This window comes from Microcaecilia unicolor, chromosome 3, assembly GCF_901765095.1.
Source record: "Microcaecilia unicolor chromosome 3, aMicUni1.1, whole genome shotgun sequence".
Classification (NCBI taxonomy): domain Eukaryota; kingdom Metazoa; phylum Chordata; class Amphibia; order Gymnophiona; family Siphonopidae; genus Microcaecilia; species Microcaecilia unicolor.
Genome location: NC_044033.1, coordinates 309,943,328 through 309,959,662, shown reverse-complemented (window position 1 = coordinate 309,959,662; position 16,335 = coordinate 309,943,328). Strand labels below are relative to the sequence as shown.

At 48.6% G+C, this 16,335-nt stretch overlaps 1 protein-coding gene across 2 annotated transcripts in view; it reads right to left on the bottom strand.

Annotated features, from left to right (window-relative positions):
• The window catches only part of PPP1R1A (protein phosphatase 1 regulatory inhibitor subunit 1A), a 176,859-nt gene that overhangs the window by 50,314 nt on the left and 110,210 nt on the right, over positions 1–16,335 (bottom strand). The window lies entirely within an intron of this gene.

Below are 16,335 nucleotides of genomic sequence, written 5' to 3'. Positions count from 1 at the left end.
CCTTTCCCCTGCTGTCTCCCATAAACCCAATCCGCGTAGGTGTAAGATCGAAAACTAGGAATTTGTAACAGAGAAGCCACTCTGTCACACACCTGAATGGAAAAAGGGCATTCCTTTAAAAAATGGTTCATGGTTTCTACCTTTCCAACACATTCCCCCCTCGGACAGTCACGGTCCTTCATGTTCCTGTCCTTCAGATTTCCCCTTACATATAGCTTTCCATGCAAGGACAGCCAAGCAATGTCCCTGTACTTGTGTGGGATCCTTTCTGATGACACTAACCGCAAACCCCGCTCCAATACCGGCCCAGGAGCATCCCTAAGTACCAGTGGAGAAGAAAATCTCTGAGTGCGCACCCTTTCCACCCAATCCTCCCTCCTCCCTTCCTTTATTTCCTCTACCATAACACCCCACAACCGTACTAACTTGACCAGGGTCCGATAATACCCTACCCCCTCCGGAAAACCTTTCCTCAAAACCCTCACCCTCCCCCCTCCCAGCCAGGGGACCCAATATTCCTTCCACCACTGAATAACACTCTCTGCCCACCCCGGGGGTTCTTGATCTACTGCCCGACCCAAATTAAATTGAAGAAACAAAGAACTGAAAACTAACACTGGGTTAACCATACCTACCCCTCCCTCATTCCTTGGCAAGTATGTGATGTTTCTTTTGACTGGATTCATCCGGTTACCCCATAACATTTGAAAAAACACACTGTAAAGTGCCGTGTAACAACGCTCTGGTAACAGACAGATGTAACTTAAAAATAAAAACATTGGCACTACATGGGATTTGATCAAACGAACCCGATCTGCCATCGACATCCTCCAGCCCTTCCACCTCTCTACCTTTGCCCTTGCCTCTTCAATCTTCTGATTCCAATTAATCAATCCATAGTCCCCTGCCTCAAACTGTATCCCCAGAACCCTTATCCTCTCTGTAGCCTGTGGGAACCCACCCTCCAATTCAAACCTTGCCCCTGCCGGTCCCACCCATAAGCTTTTACATTTCTGATAATTCACCCGCGATCCTGACGCCTGCGAATACCTTGAAATCATCCCTTGCAATTTCCTGCCTTCTGTCTTATCTGCTACCCAGACCGTAATATCGTCCGCATAGGCCACCACCCGTAGTTGCTTCCCCTTGCTCACCTCCACCCCTTGCAATCCCTCTTCACCACTCAACTCCAAACGCCGCACAAATGGGTCAATGGCGAAGGTATACAGCAGAGAGCTCAAGGGACACCCTTGTCGCACTCCTGCCGTAATCCCAAAATCCTTCCCCTTCCAGCCATTCACCAATGGAAAACACCGCACATTGGTATACAATAACCGAAGCTGTTCTACCCATCCCCTTGGAAACCCATAATGAATTAACACCTCCCATAAAAAATCCCACTGTACCCTATCGAAGGCTTTGTCCTGGTCCAGGGCTACCAGTAACCGCCCTTTCTGATCCTCCCGACTGCGCTCCAGACCCTCCCGTACCCATGCCACTGCCTCCAACACCCCCCTGCCCGGAACCCCACAACCTTGTGAGATCGCCAGCACCCCCCCAGATACCTGTCTCATCCGTGCTAAGAGCATATGCGCAAAGACCTTCCGGTCGCTATTTAACAATGCTATAGGCCGCCAATTAGCCATAAGCCGAGAATCTTTGCCTTTACTAAGGAGAACCAGTGCTGACTCTGAAAAAGACTTTGGCAAGGAACCCGTCCTCCGTGCCACCTCCCAGACCTCCAACAAAATCGGAGCCAGCTGGTGTTTGAATGCCTGATAAAACTCCGCTGGGAGCCCATCAGGTCCCGGCGAGGTCCTGCTCCGCAAGGCCCCGATGGCCTCCTCCACTTCCTTCAACGTCCAGGGCTGTTCCAGAACCTGGAGATGAGGCCCCCAGTTTCCCACCCCCGGGGTCCCTTCTACATACTTCTTCATGACTTCCTTGTCCAAATTCTGATCAGAAAAAAACTGCTCAAAATGATCCCCCACCACCCCCAGGATCCCTTCCCTTGAATCTCTGATGACCCCCCTTTCATCCCTTAACCCCTCTATTATCCTATGTTCCCTTCTCTCCTTGCAGCATACGAAAGGATCTGGGCTCAACAGTTTCCCAAAATCCCTTTCGTACACCAAAGAGGCGTACCTGTTATATTGCACCTTCTCCATTTCTGACTGCACCACCTCTATATCCTCCCTCCTCCCCCCTCTAGAAATTAAATTATCTCTCCTCTTCTTTAATGCCATCCCTAGCCGGGTTACCTCCCGTCCCTCCCGTCTCGCCTGACGTATGAAAAAGACCTTCGTGCGCCGTTTCACTTCCTCCCACCAATCCCCTGGAGATGAAAAAATACCCTGTAAAGACGATTGATCTATCAGAAACTCCAAAAATTCCCTCTGTACCGGCCCCTCCCTTAGCCATTTTAAATTTAGTCTCCACATACCCCTTCCTGACCTGTGAATTCCCGCACCTCCTAACTTAATTAACACCAACTTGTGATCTGAAAAATCCACCTCCACCAGTCTAGGCCCCTGCCCACATGCCCCTCCCCGAACCAAAAACCTATCTATCCTACTTCTACAACTACCCCTGGAAAACGTAAAACCCTCCCTTCCTGCAAAATGTTCCAAAAACACGTCCACCAACCCTGCTCCCTTCATGATCCCTGCCAACCTCACCCCATCATAACGCACCTGTGCTGACCTACCCCCACTATCTTCTTTCCTCAGGATCGTATTAAAATCCCCTCCCCACACCAACTGACGGGACGTATACAGATATGGCCTGATTTTCCCGAACAACAGTGACCTCCCCCTCTTACTCTGGGGCCCATAGATATTAATAATTCTTAAAGCCACCCCGTGCAATAACACATCCACCACCAAACACCTCCCTACCCCTAACTCCACCACCCGTTGAATTACCACCTTATGTGTCTTGAACAAAATACCTACCCCCCCATACCTTTCCCCTGCCAGCCCCCAAACTGAAGGACCCCATCTCCATGCCTGTTTCGCCCGCCTGACAGCATCCAATGTTTGCAATCTCGTCTCCTGAATCAAGAAACAATCTGCCTGTATAGCAGAGAGGCCATCGAAGGCCACACATCTCGCCCTCTGGGAGGAGACACTAGCCACATTAAGCGTGGCAAAGAATAACAGCACTCCCGCCATCACCTCTATCTAGAGAAACGCCTCCCCTGCACAAACTTCTCCTTCTTCCCTTCCTTCTGCTCTAACCCGCCACCTAAATCCTGTACCTTACCATCCCCCACATCTTCCTCCTCCGCCCAGTCCCTCACTCCAAATTCAAAAATCCTCTCTTTCCTTCCCCCCTCCCCCCTTATTTTCTTCCTCCCCTTCTTCTTCTTCTCCTCACCTACAACCCCTCCTCCCCCTAAGGCACAACCATCTCCCCGCTCCCCCTCCTCCCCACCCTCCTCCCCCTCTCTTTCGTCCTCCGACCCTTCCCCCCCCATATCTACTGCTTGAAAAACACTATTTCTTCCAGATTTCCTCTTCCCCCCTTCTCCCCTTCCTATACCCCCTTCCCCCCTCCCCCCTCCCTCCTCCACACTCTCAACTTCCATATCCCCCCCTCTTCCAAGCAACCCTCCTCCATCCTAACCTTTCCCCCCTTCTTCCTACCCCTCACCTTTCCCCCTCCCTCCCTCACTGCCTCCTGCCTGCTTCCTTCCCCCTCCTGCCATCCTCTATTATCCCCTCTTCCCTCCTCTACTATCTCTTCCTCCCTTCCTTCTACTTCCAAACCCCCAAATTTATTCCCAACCTCTATCCCTTGCTCTAACCCCCTCCCAGCAGCTACCCGCATCCCCATCCCCCTTCCCTTTCCCTTTTGTTTCTTTGAGACCCGTAACCATCCTTCGTCCTCACCCTCCTGCCTCTGAGCTCCCCCCCGTTTCTCCCCCCCCTGACTTGTCAACTCTTCCTCCACACCATCCGTACCCTGGACCCCTGTCCCCTGTCCCTCCTCTCCCCTCCCCCCCTCCTGCATTTGACTATCCCTTCCCGTGCCATCCTCTCCCCCATTATGAGAAGCCTGCGGACAATCTCTAAATGCGTGCCCCAGACCCCCACAAAGATTGCATCTAACGGAGGTACAATCCTCCGTGGAATGCTCCTTGGCCCCACATTTTGCACACTGCATTACTGGGCAGGACATGCTAAAGTGCCGAAAGGACCCACACTTAAAACACTGCCTCGGCTGTCCTTTATAGAAGCACAAAATTCTGTCCCTCCCTATGAACGCCGCTGAGGGAATGTGCTGTATCACCTGGTCCACTTGATTTAATTTAACCAAAGCCCCCCATCCACCCGCCCATACCCTACTGGGGTCCGGGAGTTTAGTCAACGGAGTTCTCAACTCTGCATACCTCTGTAACCAGAAAGCCAGGTCTGCCCCTGAAATGGACTCGTTCCGCACCAACAGAGTCACCTGCACCAGGTCAGGTCTGCTGATCGGGACCACTTTATAATTTTTCCACTCCCCTCTCCCCCTTACCCCTTCATACCTCTCCCAGAAGACCTCCATTCCTCTCTGTGTCAAGAAACTGACATCGTACTCCGGGATGTTCACCGGATGTATGCATGCATAAAGGTCCTCTGGGATAAACCCTAGCCCCAAAACCAACCTCAATACTGTGTCCCTGGAAGGCATCCCCCCCTCCCCCACCCATCTAACTTGTACCACATTCCGCCTCCTGGGTACTTGCCCACGACCTCTCCCCTCTTCCCCAAAACCTGCCCCCGCCCTACCACCCCATGGAAACCCTCCCCCCTCTCTTCTCCCCCCACTACCTACTACAGCAGCAAAGGACTTAGCCCCCTGCTCCCACCGCCCTCTCCCACCTTTCCCTGAACTCAGTGCATCCTGCCCATCTCGTACCGTCCCCCCCTCAGATTGCCCCCCTGCTATCCCTTCACTTGCCTCCCCCTCCCCCCCCTGCCGTGCCGTGCCCCCTCCCCCTTGATCCCCACCTCCCTTTTCCCCAACAGACAAATGTATCAATTCAGAAAATACCCCTTCACCCCCCTCCCCCCTCTTATCAATACACATATTTATCACATCAGATATGCCCCCCTCCTTCAAACATTCTCTATCCATAGCAACCCTCCCCCCCAAGTCCAAACTCAATCCCCCTACAGAGCTGTCCTTATCCTGCAGCAAAACCCCACAGGCCTGGGCTGAAGATCTGGTGTTTAGTTCTGTCTGCAGAGCATCTTCTGACCCCTGCTGGCTGTCTGTATGCTGTCCTCTCCACACAGGCAGGTCTTGCAGGAGACTGGTAGTTGGTTTCACCTCAGGCTTTCCCCCTTCTCCCTCCTGATTGGATGGGAACTCCTGTCCATCCAACCCTCTGGGGCATAGCTCCTCAGAACCTGGCTGCACAGCAAGCTGAACTCCTGCAATCAGAGAGTCAACTGGCTGCCAGGGTTGCCAGGTAGAAATTTTTTTTCCAGCCCAATCCGGGCCAGAAACCAGCCCAAAACCCGCCCAAACACAAACCCCGCCCCTGACACCCCCACCCCCGCGTCACCGGCCCCGCCCCCGCCGTCACCGGCCCCGCCTCCCACGTCATCGGGCCCGCCTCCCCGTCATCAGCCCCGCCTCCCACGTCATCGGGCCCGCCTCCCCGTCATCAGCCCCGCCTCCCCGTCATCGGCCCCGCCTCCCACGTCATCGGCCCCGCCTCCCACGTCATCGGCCCCGCCCAAAACGTCACTAACCCCGCCCAAAAACGTCACTAACCCCGCCCCCCGCGGCCGAAAAAAATCAAAAAGCCGCCCAAAAAGCCGCCCGGAAGCCTAAAAAACCGCCCAAAAAACCGCAACCCGCCGCGGGCAAAAATTTCCCGCGGCGGGGCGCGGAAAACCGCCCAATTGGGCGGTAAAACCGCCCACCTGGCAACACTGCTGGCTGCACCTGAGCCAGCCTTCCAGAGTACTGCAGTCCTCCTGCCATCTCTGCACAAGCTGTATCCATTCCTTTAACATGTAAACTGCTTTCCTCCTCACTGGATGTTGCTACTAACACCTGCTTGGAAAGCAGACTGCCTCCCAAGTCTCCTTTCTCAGTTTCTACAATGTGCAACAGTTTAGGAATCAGTCTTGTTTCAGATTCTTGTCCCTTAGGTGGTATCACAGGTTCTGAAAAGACACCAGAACCAAGTCCAACCACCTCCTGTCTGGAGTCTTTTTCCACAGTGAGTACATCTGGCTGGCTTGCCAAAGCCTTCATAAAAGTTAAAGTAGCTTGATTATCAGACCCTGACAAGTCCTCTGTTACAGGCTGACGTTTAAACATACAAGCAGAGCCAGACTCTGCCTTTTCTCCTGCTTTCATAGACACTGTAGCCTCTTTCTGGCACACTTCTCTCTCAGGACACAAATGTTCAGAAGCAGAGGCCATTCTTTCCTGATTCAAATAAAGCTCCCTCAAGGGATTATCACTGCCCTTTTTTAAGGAGCCCAACAGCTTCTCTTTCTGCTGTAGCTGTTTTACCAGTCGGACTTCCTCCTTCTTGTAAGCCTTCCTGTGTTCAGCTGGGGCTAACTTGCTCAAAGCCTTAGCCATTTTTTGCTTCTTCCCCAGCTCTGCACACTCCTTTTCCAGGGCCTTGATTTTCCTGACCCTCTCTACCACGCCTTTAGCCGTGTCTTCTGGATCACAGCTTTCTAACTGGACCTCCTCCTCTTCCTCCTCCTCTGACCAGCCATCCTCGCTCTCTACCTGATCAGGAACAGGCAGAGGCTCCTGGCTCACCTCCATTCCCTCCTCTCCAACCATCCCCTTAGAGAGTTTTTCAGGGGTCTTTACCAACTTCCTCCCCTCTCCACATTCTTCACGCTCACCTTCCATGAGCAGCTGAGTCGTGGAGGGGGTAACGATCCGGCTTCCACCCCTGGACTTCTGCACTCTGCGGTCCACAGGACTCCTTTCCCTCCTCTCTGGGGCTGATCCAAAAAGAGAGCTACTCCTCCGGGCCTTCTGGTCCCTGGCCCCAGTAGGCCCCATGGCCTGGGACCTTCCTGAGGACTTCTCCCCAGGGACCCTCCTCATTGCTGGGGAAGGAGCTAGGCCCCGCTCCCCTCCCTCCTGGTACTGGCAGAGCCTCCGGCAGCACTTCCTCCTCTGTCAAGGACTAGCCAACAACTGAGCTGGAATGCCCTCCCGCGGGAGGTGGTGGAAATTAAAACGGTAACGGAATTCAAACATGCGTGGGACAAAAATAAAGGAATCCTGTTCAGAAGGAATGGATCCTCAGGACCTTAGCCGAGATTGGGTGGCAGAGCCGGTGTTTGGTGGCGGGGCTGGAGGTTGAGAGGCGGGGATAGTGCTGAGAGAGACTTATACGGTCTGTGCCAGAGCCGGTGGTGGGAGGTGGGACTGATGGTTGGGAGGCGGGGATAGTGCTAGGCAGACTTATACGGTCTGTGCCAGAGCCGGTGATGGGAGGCGGGGTATACACATATGAATTTATCTTGTGGGCAAACTGGATGGACCATGCAGGTCTTTTTCTGCCGTCCTCTACCATGTTACTGTCCAGCTTATAATCGAAAGTGATCGCCGGCCATCTTCCGACACAAATTGGGAGATGGCCGGCGATTTCGGAAAAGTGGTGAAATCGGTATAATCGAAAGCGGCATTTTTGACAGCATCGCTGCTTTCCCGTCGCTTCACCGGCGAAAGTTCAAGGGGGCGTGTCGGTAGATTAGCGAAGGCAGGACATGGGCAGGCATGGGCGTGGCTACCAGATGGCCAGCTTTTGCCAATAATGGAAAAAAAAAGCGGCGTTAAGCAGTATTTCGTCGGCTTTACTTGGTCCTTTTATTTTCACGACCAAGCCTCAAAAAGGTGCCCCAACTGACCAGATGACCACTGGAGAGAATGGGGTATGACCTCCCCATACTCCCCCAGTGGTCACCAATCCCCTTTCAAACTAAAAAAATAAAACTAAAAACCTTTTTGCCAGCCTGTATGCCAGCCTCAAATGCCGTACCCACCTCCATGACAGCAGAATGTGTTGTATCCTCCGACAGCCTTTTCCTGGTTGCAATGTGGCTCTCGGGTGAGTGTGACACCTTTTCTGTTAGGTGCCCTGCAGAGTCACATTAGCAATGCATTGTGGTGTGTGTAGGGTACTGGGCTCTACTCCCATGGTGCTTTTTCCTCTGCTTACTGGGTCAGAGTGTGCCCTGTTTTGTTTCCGGTAGTCCATGAGGTAGTGGCCATTTGTGTAAGACACTTTTAGATCCCTTTCATGTGTTAGCCACGTTACAGCACTTAGTTCTTACCTTGAATGGTGCTGAAAGAGGGCATTGTACACCGTTGTGCCAGCTCTGACCTACTGCTAATCTTAGTACCAGGGGACTCTTTGTACACCGTTGTGCCAGCTCTGACCTACTGCTAATCTTAGTACCAGGGGACTCTTTGCCAGTGGGGCACAAACTCTGATCTGCAGTTAAGTGTGAGTAAACGTGGTTATTTCAAGAAAGGACTTTTTTTTAGAGAGATTAGTCTTCAGGTGTGAACTGGTGTGCCAAAGTTATACAGCAGCAATAAGTCCTAGAGGCTGTATGCAAGTCCCTGGAGCAATTTTAGTGGGTGCAGTACATTTGTGGGTAGTGGGTTTGGGGGGGCTCAGCTCCCAAAGTAAGGGAGCTATGAATGTGGGAGCTTTTCTGAAGTCCACCGCAGTGACCCCTAGGGTGGCTGGTTGGTGTCCTGGCATGTCAGGGGGGCCAGTGCACTAAAAATGCTGGCTCCTCCCACGGCCAAATGCCTTGAATTTGGCCGGGGTTTGAGATGGCCGACATAACTTTCCATTATCGCTAAAAAACAAACCTGGCCATCTGAAACCCGGCGAACTCCACGGCATTTGGCCGGGCTAAACCGTATTATCGAAAAAAAAGATGGCCGGCCATCTTTTTCGATAATACGGTTCCGGCCAGCTGTAGCACCGCCGCCAACATAGATCTGTTTGGCTGGCGACGTTCGATTACGCCCCTCAATGTTACTTATGTACTTATGTAGAATACTGTAAGTTACATGCTAAAGTGCCAGATCTAGGTACATGCATTTATGTCTGCTATTGATATGGTATAAGTGGGGCCCCCTTGCATTTATATGCTAAGCAAAATTGTGTGCCTAAATTATAAAAAATATTGCTTAGCGCTCAGCTAACACATATAGGTGCAAATGTACATTCATCTTCTTAAGTGCCAGTGTTCTATAATTTTAACGCAAAAATGGCACTTATATTTAGGTGTTAAATATAGAATGAGGGTAACTACTTAGCTAACTTTTTGGGCCTCAAATCGCCAAAAGGAACCGATTTTCCTCTGCACATTTGTTCCCAAAATGACCAGTTACACAGTGTATTACAAGTTGTTGTTTACAGTATACAGAGACCTCACTGAAGATTCAACAACAGGATTTATTACATTTTTTAACAATGTTGAAGATTCATTTGTTTACGTTGGCCTCTCTAAGTTGCTCTTGAAATCAGATTTTAAATGTTAAATCTGTACTAATTTAATATTTTCTTTTGTGTTTTTGTGTGAGCTGAGTGATTTTATTATTGATGTTAACTGTAACTTATTTAGAAGCATAGGAGGTAATATTCAGCCCGCAGCAGTTGGCAGTTTTTTTTAAATGCTGACATTTGCTGGCAGAATTAGCCCCAGGTATTCAGTACCGGGCAATGTCTGGGTACTGGCACTGAATATCTGGGGCTAATTTAAGTGGGGGAGGACGCTGGAGCTTATTCAGGTCCCGGCCGATATTCAGCCAGGGCCTGCATAAGGTGGTTACGCAATCCCTGGCTGAATATTGGCCGGGACCCTCATAACTAAAAGATATATGGAGCTGTGGGAGCAAAGCCCACTCACTTCTGTCCAGTATGGCTGCCTGCAGAAAATGGCTGCCACGACCTCTCACGGCAGCTTTGCGGTACTGGGAGGATGGGTAAGAGAAGCAGGGGTGGCTGTTTTGGGGGCCTGGAGGGGGGGGGGGCTCCCAAAGCTTAAGGCATCTTTTCAATAATTATGCGGGTCCCAGCCAAAATTCAGTAGCAGGGCCCGCATAGCTTTTGAGCTGTCCTAATTTTGGTTGCTTAGTCACGTGGGTCCCCGCACCGAATTCTGCCGGCACCCGTATAAACTGCGTGCTTCTTCCCAACGCTGTCCCCTGTACCACCCTGACCTGCCCACTTATCTTTGGGCCGGTCAGAGTTGATTTTCAGTGGCACTTCCCAGTTTAATGTGTTGCTGAATAATGGCAGTTGGGTGACCTCTGGCGATTTAAGCGGGCAGGAGCCTCTTCTACCTGCTTAAATCACTTTGAATATTGGCCGGATAGTGTGATTGGCATGCTTTTTAAATGGGAAAAAATAAAAAGCAAACTACTATGGAAGAATAAAGGTGGTTTGATTGGAACCTAGGGTGGGCACAGCAAGCAGGACAACATTTTAATTGATTCTCAGTACCTGGTGCAAATGGCAATAGCAGAGATTTTCATGCTCTCAATAGCTCCATAATTTTCTGGATGTTCTCTGATTTCTGTCCCATACTTTCTGCACCTTGGTCGGGATCGCTGGCATTGTCAACATTTGAATTCTCCATTGCACCTGATTCCCTACCTCTGTCGACATCATCATTCTTTTCAAGTTACCCCAGTGATTTTAAATGCCTAAACATTCTTCATCATGTATGTGAGTCTCCATGATAATCAGCAGTTCTCTGCGTTTTCAACAGATCCTGAAAAGCCTGGGGAGTAACTTGACAGAGACGACAATGTGTTAACCACAGCACCATTTTCTGTCTGACTTTCTTAGTGTTTTTGGAGGTCATTGGATGCTTTGAAAGATTCGCAGTGCACACTAGAGTAATAAGAGAAAGACACAGCTTCTGTGTGGATGCAAGATAACCGGATCAAAGAACAACAGGGATGTAAGAGAGATGAGAGAGGATCAGGAACAAACAGGAGGATGAGAGGAACAGAGATTGAAAAAGAAGAAAGAAATGCCTGTCTGAGAGTATAACAGCAAAGGAGAGAAAGGAAAAATGTGGAAAAGAAATCCACAAAATACCCACAAAATACCCAGGGAAAACAGGGTCAGCATTTTAAGACCCGCAAATTAGTAAAGACATTTTAAAAGTAATGTTTCCACCTGTTTTTTCAAGACAAAGCCTGAAATGGAAAGAGCCATCATAGTGGGGGAAGATTGGGACATGCATTGCATATGTAGGTGGGGGTACAGGGAAGTACGTGTATCTGTGTGGTGGTGGTGGTGGTTAGAGGTGTGGGGGGATATGGTGTAAGTCAATAAATATACAATTGTTGGTATCCTCATCCACTCTCCTCACTTTTTGTTTTATATCCCACGGTTTCGTGAGGGTTTTCACCTCCTTTTTTGTTTTTGTTTTGTTTGTTTTGTTTGTCAATATCTTCCTTCATCCTTTCTCCATTCCTTCCCTTCTCTTCCTTCCTCCATTCCTCCCTGCCCCTTCCCTTCCTTCTTGCTGTCTCTCTCTAATTCAGCTTTTCTCCCTCCCTTTACTCTTTCCCTTTTCCCTACAGAATGCATCATCACCACTGGGAGCTGGGGACTCACTATGCATCTTCACTGCACTGAAGTCTGGCCCTGATCTTTATCAGTGGGGACTGAGGACTTCCCTGGCTCTTACTGGTCTGTGCCAAACTTTGCCGGTGGGAACTGGGTATTCCATAAGAACATTAGTGCAGCAGGCTTTGATCCTGGCAACCTGGGTTCAATTCCCACTGCTGCTCCTTGTGACCTTGGGTAAGTCACTTAACCCTCCATTGCCCCAGGTACAAAACTTAGATTGTAAGCCCTCTACGGAAAGGGAAAATACCTGCATATAATGTGTACAGCGCTGCGTATGTCTAGTAGCGCTATAGAAATAAGTAGTAGTAGTATAAGTGTTGCCATACTGGGACAGACCGAAGGTCTATCAAGCCCAGTATCCTGTTTCCAACAGTGGCCAATCCAGGTTACAAGAACCTGGAAGATCCCAATACAGTAAAATAGATTTTATGCTAGAAATAAGCAGCGGATTTTCCCCAAGTCCATCTTAATAATGGCTTATGGACTTTTCTTTCAGGAAGTTATCCAAACCTTTTTTAAATCCTGCTAAGCTAAACTGCTTTTACCACATTCTTTGGCAACGAATTCCAGAGTTTAATTACACAATGAGTGAAGAAATATTTTTCTAGTTTGTTTTAAATTGTACTACTTAATAGCTTCATTTCATCCACCCATTCCATTTCACTCATTATTTTATAGACCTCCATGATATCTCCCCTCAGCCGTCTCTTCTCCAAGCTGAAGAACCCTAGCCGCTTTAGCCTTTCCTCAGAGGGAAGTTGTCCCATCCCCTTTATCTTTTTCGTCACCCTTCTCTGTACCTTTTCTAATTCCACTATATCTTTTTTGAGATGTGGTGACCAGAATTGCACACAGTATTCACGCTGCGGTCACACCATGGAGTGATACAAAGGCATTATAACATTCTCATTTGTGCTTTCCATTCCTTTTCTAATAATACCTAATATTCTATTTGCTTTCTTAGCTGCCACTGCACACTGAGCAGAGGGTTTCAAAGTATCATCAACGACGACACCTAGATCCTTTTCCTGGTCGGTGACTCCTAATGTGGAATCTTGCATCACGTAACTATGGTTTGGGTTCCTCTTTCCCACATGCATCACTTTGTGCTTGTTCATGTTCAGGGCTAGATTCTATATATGGCACCTGAAAATTATGCACAGAAAAAAAAAACACGTCTAGGCGTATTCTCTAAAGTACACCCATATTTTATAGAATAGGCTTAAATTTTCACATGGTATATAGAATACACTGAGCGTCTCGCCACATGACCAAATTTAGTCGTGGCCATTTACGTCACATTTTACTTGAATAGGAACAGAACGGGTGTAGTCTATAACAACGCCAAAGATTTTAGAAATGCCCACACCCCTCCCATGGCCACACCCCATTTTCAACTATGCGACTTATAGAATACGCTTAGCGAGTTGTGCGCATAAATGTTAATTCCAATCAATGCTGATAATTGCTTGTTAACATCCAGTTGACTGCGCTGATTAGCTAGTTAACCAATTAAGTTACTCGCAATGCTATAGAATACGCTTCGATTTCCATGCAGATATTAAGGCGCGATATATATACAATCCGGCAGCAAATGTCATCTGCCATTTGGATGCCCAGTCTCCCAGACTTATAAAGTCCTCTTGCAAGTTTTCACAATTCTCTTGTGATTTAACAACTTTGAATGTGTCATCAGCAAATTTAATTACCTCATTAGTTATTCCCAAGCAGCAGTCCCAGCACAGACCCCTGCAGAACCCACCATCTACCCTTCTCCATTGAGAATACTGACCATTTAACCCTACTCTCTGTTTTCTGTCTTTTAACCAGTTTTTAATCCACAATAGGACACTACCTCCTATCCCATGACTTTCTAATTTCCTCAGGAGTCTTTCATGAGGTAAGCTGTCAATATCGACCAGCTCACTTTTAACCACATTCCAGTCAGTGCTTGAATCTCAGCTGTCATGGACCTAGCCCCAATCTTTGCCAGTAGAAACTCCCACTAGAAACTGAATCTTTGTCACTGCAGATCCAGCTGCGGGGATCCTAGTCAGATTTTTGTTCAGCCTCACTGCCTCAAGAAGTGAGGAGTAATGTCAGGAAGTATTTTTTCACAGAGAGGGTGGTGGATATACAGAATGCCCTCCTGCGGGAGGTGGTGGAGATGAAAACGGTAATGGAATTCAAACATGCGTGGGATAATCACAAAGGAATCTTGTTTAGAAGGAATGGATCCAAGGAATCTTAGCGGAGATTGGGTGGTAACGCCGGTAATTGGAGAGTAAAACCAGTGCTAGGCAGACTTCTACGATCTGCGCCCTGATCGAGGCTGAATAGATATGGGTGGGCTGGAGTGTAAATTTTAAGGGGCTTCGATTAGCTTCAGAAATTTTAGTACAAGAGTGCTGGGCAGACTTTTACAGTCTGTGCCCTGAGAAAGGCAGGGACAAATCAAACTCGGGTATGCATATAAAGTATCACATACCATGTAAAATGAGTTTATCTTGTTGGGCAGACTGGATGGACCATTCAGGTCTTTATCTGCTGTCATTTGCTATGTTACTATGCAAGTTTCATTTCCGTTTTGTCTGCTTTTTCTCATATTTCAAACCTGTGAAGCCGCCAGCCACAGACAACGCTGAGGAACACACAGCAGCAGAGGCGACTGTGTCCACTATTAATGACAGAGCTGGGAGCAAGAGGTGAAAGGGAGCTGATGTGGGGGCTGGGAGCTGAGAGAACAGGGCTGATTCTGATACTGGGGTTGAGGACTGATGCTGGAGTTGGGAGAAGGGGGCTAATACTGAGGTGGAAGAATGTAGAAGAGGACAAAGTATGTGTGTTGGGGAGAAGCAGGGACACATGCAGGGAGAGGACGGGGAGAGGGATGGATGCTGGGCTAAGGAGAAGGAAGCATAACACAGAGAGGCTTCAAAGTACAGAACAAGGTCCAAGTATCAAAAAGAAAGCTTCAAGGGCCTCCAAATGCAGGGCAAAAGTTCCTTTAATCACATAGCTTTTTCTTTTGAAGATTGTTGTCTAAGCTGTGTGATTAAATGAAGTTTTGCCCCATATTTGGAGGCCCTTGATGCTTTCTTTTGATACTAAGGAGAAGGAAGAAAGGGTCAATGAATATTGAAGAAAGAAGTATATGGATGGATGGTAGGGTAGGGGAGAAAAGGGTATGGGGGTTATCGGAAGGACAATGGATGCTTAACAAAGGGGAGAAAGAGGCAAGAAAGCACATACTGGGATTTGGGGATGTGGGAGAGCAGGGACTGAAGTATTTGCAGTAGAGGCTGACTAGATTTAATCCAGGCCTTCAATGCAATTACAAAGCTACCAAGGGGGGCCTGATTTTTTGACAGGGAAATTTTTAGGACATGTCCCATCCCACCCAGCCCCACCCATTCCACCTCCTGCCTCCACTCCCAGCACACCAACAAGCTACATTCACCTCCGGCAGCGGGAGACACCCTAATAAACCATCATCTCATGCTGCCATGGAACCAACTTTGTGATCATAGCTGCAAGAGTTTGCAGCTCTGATCGCGAGACTGGTCTTGTGGCAGCAAGAGATGACGTCTTATCAACACATCTCCTGCTGGGTTGAGGGTTGGGGTATTTTTGGAAAAATGAATTTTTGCTACTGTCTCTGTTGTATTATGTTGTTTGACTTCAATAAATATTATTATTATTAAAAAAAAATCTCCTGCTGCTGATGGAGGGGGAGGCTGCTGAGCAGTTCTTAGTTCCCCAGCAGGAGTATGGGAGATGACCTGCAAAAGTGGGAGTCTGACTGAATACGAGAAACTTGGCATGTCTGCATTCGGTGCACAGCAAGAATACTTTTAAGAATGGCCTTACACAGAATATCAAACAGATTATGACAATAGGTAAAAACCATGGAACTGCCATGTAATCTGACCTGCCAAGCCCTTTCCCACCCAAAATCAGGAAACTCTTGCAGAACATGGGAGATTTGGGAGCCACCTAGTCAGTTTTTTCTTTGCCTGCACACAGCCACAACCAGCTTCAAATCTCACAGTTTACACCCTCTGCTGCCAGATTAACAGGCAGGAAGTGCCAACTGCAAGATTTAAAGCTGTTCACATTCGCAGTGCTGACAGTTTTGTTGGGGTGGGGGGGAGTGGTGGAGTGGCCGCAGGGTCTGGTATATTCCAGAGTTGACTGATACGGCACCTAGGCTAACTTGGATTTGTCCATATTTTCTGCTGTTGGATTTGATTTACAAAGAATTCTTCAGCAATTCTTCAGTAAAGCAGCTTTTGTTTTGAATAACCAAAATCTGTCTCTGCAGGAATTTCTGTTTATTGATTTTGGATTTTGTTTTGGCAAGATGCCCTGAGCCAGGACCCTGGAAGAGTGCTTACTCCTTTCCACTATCCAGGAAGGGGGTGCAATATTTATTTGTTACATTTCTTGTATCCCACATTTTCCTACCTATTTGTAGGCTCAATGTGGCTTACATAGTACCGGAGAGGCCTTTGCAGGCTCCAGTGTGAACAAATACAGGGTGATGTTGTGGCAAGATCAAGTTCATGTGGCACAGCCACATTAGGGAATTGGAGAACGGAAGAGTTGTGTTATGTCCATTACGTGCTTTAGTTTGGTTGTGTTGCAGAGATTAGGCATTTAAATTGGATCGGCAGGGTATGCCT